The following is a 6,513-nucleotide window of genomic DNA, read 5'->3' on the forward strand; positions in this document are numbered from 1 at the left end:
CGGCATGGAGATGAAGAGACTCCTTCGTCTCCAGGCCAGAGACGAAGGGGCACCTTCTTCTCCGGCATGGAGACGAAGAGATCCCTTCGTCTTCATGCCAGAGACAAAGAGCTCTTTGTCCCTGCCGGAGAAGAGGAATCCGTCCCCGGCCGGGGACGAATCGGAAAGCATGCTGTTTTTTTTTTTTGAATTATTAAAATAAAAAAATTATTTTTACTATGATAACCTCCACGTCAGCAAAATAACAGGTAAACATATCACTTTTGGTTCAATTGCATTATTTTGCGTTGTTCAGGGACTCAATTTCATTTTTTTCTAGTTCAATGGCGTAATTGTATTTTTGTGTGTAGTTCGGTGGCCTATTTGACCTTTATTCCTTTTTTTTTAATTCGTGTGCACGTATATACGCGCAATAGATCATGAATGCAAAAAATAATCATAACGATAGATTGTAATGTAAACTTGGTTATAACAATCCGAACATCTGTCCGACACCAATGCTTCTTAAATTTATTGATAACTATGAGACCCTTTATAGTTATTTCACATACCAAAATAGAGTTAATTCCAGCAATGGTCCCAACTATGTTGATTTTCTAAAATTAGTTCTTGACTTTTAATTTGGACAATTTAGGTCCATTGACTTTCAAATTCTTTCCAATATTGGTCCTTTCGTCAAATTTTGGTTAAGTTGAGGTCAAATGAAGGGTACAATTGTCCGTTCACTTGTATACTTGTATTTCTCATGTCCTATACGCTATATATATGAATATAATATCAGTCGAAGAGACATCGACTGAGATTATATGACTTCGATTGAGACTCTGACTGAGATTATATTCATATATACAACGTATAGGACAGGAGAAATACGAGTAATAATATACTAAACAGGTGAACGGACAATTTTACCCATTCATTTGACCTTAACTTAACCAAAATTTGACGAAAGGACCAACATTGGAAAGAATTTGAAAGTCAAGGGACCTAAATTGTCCAAATTAAAAGTCGGAGACTAATTTTGAAAAATCAACATAATCAGAGGACCATTGCCGGAATTAACTCTACCAAAATATTATCAAAGAAACCTCAAAGTACAATCGATTTGGTAGTATTTTTTAGAAAGACTAAGTCCTGAATTACAAATACTCACCAGATTCATTAAAAATCATATTATCAATTTCTCCTTAACTCAAAATCACATCAAATTTATGCTAAGTACCACACACTAGATTAAAATATCAATCAGAATATATATATATATATATATATATATATATATATATATATAAGTGCCTGGTTGAGTTTTCCTGCCAAACTTAAGGGCATTTTAGTAATATCAACATATTGAACAAAAATATCATTTCACAAAATTAAAAAATATATAGATATTAATGTGTTATTAATTGAATAGATTTTACTAATTACTATACATATATTTCGTAATTAATTGAATAGATTTTACTAATTGCTATGCATATATATGTAAAATCTAATAAATTAATTACGGAATATATGTATAGTAATTAGTAAAATCTATTCAATTATTAATTGAATAGATTTATTAATTGAATAGATTTTAATATAATTGAATTAATTTAATACTATTACACCATTTTCACTGTTTACCTACAAAATCCAAAAATTCAAATATTAGTATCCGAAATAATATTCGATTGATATCAATTCTATATCTTTAGACTTACACTCAACAACCAAAGTTTACACTACAAATTACTATACATATATTACTAATTAAGCCATTTTATCACCTTTGATTATCATAATTTTTTAACTACAATTAATAGTATTACTATTTTCTCACATTTTATCTCCATAATTTATTACCTTTTAATAGACTATTTTTATACTCGTATAAGGTAATTAAGTACTGCAGATTAGTATACACAATATTTTCTCCATTGATTAATATGTTTTAAAGTTTATATTATTACTCCATTTCACGTCTTTTACTACATATATTACGCCATTTTGTCACCTTTTATTACCATAATTTATTATCTTTTAATAGATTATTTCATACTACAGATTACTTATACCTCATTTTTCTCTTTTGAGTTTTGATTAGCATATTCTAAAATTTTTTCTAATATACTTCTTATCTAATGAATTTCAATACCACTATACAAATCATGCAACCAATTTCACATTTTTCACTCCGTCTTACCATTTTAGCCACATAAATTTAAAAAAAAATCTACATATAATGACCCCTATTTTTGTTTTACTAAATAAGATAAACGCCTACAGTACTGCGTGGTTAAAAAATCTTCACATAATCTATTACTTTATTCATCACTCTACAATAAATCAAAATAAACTTAGATAAATAAATAATATATTTTTTGAATTGAATGATAGAATTTTAAAAATTAAATACTAAACAAAAAAATTAAGTATCTTATGGTAGTTGTTTTAAAATTAAAAAAAATATAAAATTATTACAACTTTAACGGTATAAATAATTAAAAGTTGAGACATATTAATTGTTTTTTAATAACTATGTAAACAAAGAAATTTTGAATAAATATATATGGGATTCAAAATTCCTGTTACATGTATGTATCAATATGTGGGTGTAGGTACAAACTCTGGGTATATGGTCCTCTATTCTTCAGTTGATATCTTGAACGCTTCATTGAAGGGCCTCCGAGTTTCAAGTGGCTTGATCTTCAGAGGAGAACTTATATATTTGTTCTTCTGAAGGGCCTCCATAATTATGTGGCTTGATCTTCAATAGGAAGTTTAAATCAACATTTGGCATAATATTCATGGAGGGGCTTTTACATTTAGCATCATTTTATTCAAGCTAATTCTATGATTTTTCCTAGGATGAATACATAGAAATAAAATGTCCTATTTATAACTGTAGGATAAAGAGTTTTGATAAACTCAAACTCTTTTGATATTATCTAATTTACAAATTAGATAATATCAATATTATCCAAATATAAATTCAAATCTAATATTCAAATCTAATAAAAACTAATTATTTGTTAAATTTTAAGTGTCAACAAACTAACAATGGAGGATTGTTGTTCCCCACCATCTGTGGCGTGTTAATGGTGCATGCTCGGATACTTTATATTACATCATATTTCAAGTGTCACTATAATTTTAGAATGTGATTTTTTTCAGTAATTAATATATATCATATTACAAGAATATATATATCTTGAAAGTAGAAGTTACATAGAAGAATGTATCAATATTTATTTATTTATTTAGATATTGTTCTAAAAATTTAACGATATCCAACTATTTGTGTACTAAATATACATTATTTGATAATATATAAAAAAAATCATGTACTTTATGTATACAAGACACTTGGAAGGCATCCTTTTGTCTCTCTCCACTTCTCTCGTCTTCTTCCTACTTTTCATCAACTCATCATCACCTGCTCGATTTTCACTTTTATGCTTCTTCCTACTTTTCATCAACTCATCATCACCTGCTCGATTTTCACTTTTATGCGTACGAGTAACTCTTATTAGCTATCTACCTCCATAATATTTATGCAAATTTGGTGCAAAATGATGGCAACCTCTTCTACTCGATCTACTACTCTACACATACATTGAACCAATTTTTCCATATGTATATTTGAGTAGTATATCTTACGGATTAACTTCTTTAATTATGAGTCGTAACTTTATTGGTGTTGACCCTTGAAATAAGTGTACTCATATTACTTTATATTACATCATATTTCAAGTGTCACTATAATCTTAGAAAGTGATTTTTTTGAGTAATTAATATATATCATATATCATATTACAATAATATATATCTTAAAAGTGGAAGTTACATAGAAGAATGTATCAATATTTATTTATTTATTTATTTAGATATTGTTGTAAAAATTTAAGGATATCCAACCTTTAACTAAGTGCTACTTTTAAAATAAGAATATATTGTAAAATAACAATGGAGGATTGTTGTTCTCCACCATCCGTGACGTGTTAATGGTGCATGCTCGCACTTGTCCAGTACTAAATTTAAACCATTAAATAATCTTACTTTGGAAATTTATTTATCAAGTCAAATGCTTATGATCTATCTCTTTGTTCTTCTCACCGTTATTAAAATGTCTAAACAAAATTGCATAAATACAACATTTATAATTTTATTACTTAAAATATCTTACATAAAAAAGTATAAATTTTACCTTGTTGGTCAAAGGCAATAGGCAAATTGAGACAAATTCAGCTATTTAACTTATTTACTAAATTTGTGTGCTCAACACTATGTAATCACTATAAATTTAGTGAATATATCTCTCAAATTTTGTTCATATATCCATCCTACTTTATAAATTCCTATATATAAATTCAAGACGATTAACTCTAATCTCGATCATTTTTGTGTTTTTACTCGGATTGATCAGACGAGTAAACTAAATCTCGACTTTCATTCCGACCTAAAGTAAAGGCGATGAGCAGCAGGGTGTTCGGAGCTATGATGATAGCAACATTGTTGTTTTCAATCCCGGTGTTGCTATGTGGGATATGGCACTCAAACGCCGCCGCGTCGGACAAGAAGGTGATGGGCATCGCCCTTTTAATCCTCCTGCTTTCATTCATAGGCTTCATAGGGTGGTCTTGCTCCCTCGACAAGCCGATTGTTATTGTTTCTGATGATGTTTTACGGTCACTCAACGGCGGCTATTTCATCTACCAGAGACAGACAACTTGGATCATGTCTCCGTATGAAGAAATTAGGATTAACCACCAAAGCTTTTTTTGCTACACTTGCGAGTCTTGCAAGGCCGAAATGAACAAAAAATGGAGGAAGGTGGCCATCTTTTACATAGGTTTCATGGCCTTCGCTATCTCTGTTGGCTACTGCGCCGCCGTCAAGTACCGGCACAACTAGTGCTTGGTTAGGTTAACTTTTTACAATGTATTGATTATGGGAATTGAATGTGTGTTTTTAGGATGGAATATATTTTAAAGATCACAATCTGGAAATTTAAGTAATCTGATCTATATATTTGTTGAATTTATTTGGCATTTACACAAACACAAGCATTTCGGCGGCCACTAACATATATTTTTCTTACACTTGCTATTTTTGTACTGTGGATATGATCTTCTCCCTTAACATACAGAAACTAATTTACACAACTATAACCACCAACCTAAGCTTACATTGCTACACATATCAATCTTCATGCCTCAACCATACCTTTCTTCATAAGCTCTTTACCTGATATCACACAAAATAAATTGCAGCACCATCATATATATCATCAAAAATCAACCACATATCACTGCAAGAATACACTATTAAATTGGTTGAGTCTGGTGATTTACCTGTTCCCACATACTCTATTATGGGATCGGGGTGTGGGAGCCCTGGGGATTGGGAATTCAACCTGTTGGGAGAAAAATACACATAATAATTTATTGGTCTGTTATAAACATACAACCTTAGTTCAACTCCCAGCAAGAACAACTTATTGACCTTCTTGGTCAGTTATAGTCAACCTAAGCCACCCTTAGCCTTTAGCCCTAAGCCCTAAGCCCTTTTGGAAGCTTGTAATGAAGCATTTGCAGTTGGATTATTTCAAAGATTTCATATCCATTTTCAATAGATAAGTTCTTTTTTTCTTTATCTCCTTCCTTTGTAATATTTATATTTATTACTTATGTTTTTGCTAAGTTTATGCTTAATATATGTGTGAGTAATTACTTTAGGGGCTTGGTTAGGGTTGTATTATCTATTTAGATGTTTTAGTTGTGTTTATTGCATAAAGGATATATAGAAATGCATAACTTATGGTTCGTTGAGATTATGAAGGAATTGTGATAGATTATTGTTAATGTTTGATTGGCCACCTTCATTAGCATGTGTTTGGAAGATTGTTGGTCACAATGAGAATTTGGTCAAAATTCCAAGTCACATAAACTCAATTTCTTCCTATGAAAATAAAGAAAATTGAAGATTTTTTTTTAATGTTTTATGTGCTTGAAAGACTTAAAATTGATATGCCATGAGAGTGGGGCAATTCCTAATGCTTAAAGGGTTGTCAATTAATAGTATATTCTTGCAGTGGTATGTGGTTGATTTTTGCTGATAGATGGTGCTGCAATTTAATTAATTATTTTGTGTGATATAGGGTAAAGAGCTCATCAAGAAAGGTATGGTTGAGACAGGCATGATGATTGATATGTATAGGTGTAGCAATGTATGCTTAGGTTGCTGGTTATAGCTGTGTAAATTATTTTGTGTATGTTACGTTAAGGAAGAAGATAATATATATCCACAATATATATATATGCCAAATAAATTCAACAGATATATAGATCAGATTACTTAAATTTCCATATTTCCATCTTTAAAATATATTCCATCCTAAAAACACACATTCAATTCCAATAATTAATACATTGTAAAAAGTTAACATAACCACGCACTATCTAGTAGTGCTCGTACTTGACGGCGGTGCAATAGCCGACACAGATAGCGGTTACTCCAAATTTCTTC

The 6,513-nt window shown here is 30.3% G+C and overlaps 1 protein-coding gene across 1 annotated transcript in view; it reads left to right on the forward strand.

The window, feature by feature from the left end:
* LOC116002155 overlaps window positions 1-6,178 on the forward strand; it is a 19,419-nt gene extending 13,241 nt beyond the window's left edge. Inside the window, exon 5 of the transcript XR_004094382.1 lies at window positions 6,147-6,178. The gene's annotated coding sequence lies outside the window, so the exon portion shown is untranslated. The remainder of the gene's footprint in view (window positions 1-6,146) is intronic.
* Window positions 6,179-6,513: the final 335 nt, after the last annotated feature.

Source organism: Ipomoea triloba, chromosome 13 (assembly GCF_003576645.1).
Source record: "Ipomoea triloba cultivar NCNSP0323 chromosome 13, ASM357664v1".
In the NCBI taxonomy this organism is placed as follows: Eukaryota; Viridiplantae; Streptophyta; class Magnoliopsida; order Solanales; family Convolvulaceae; genus Ipomoea; species Ipomoea triloba.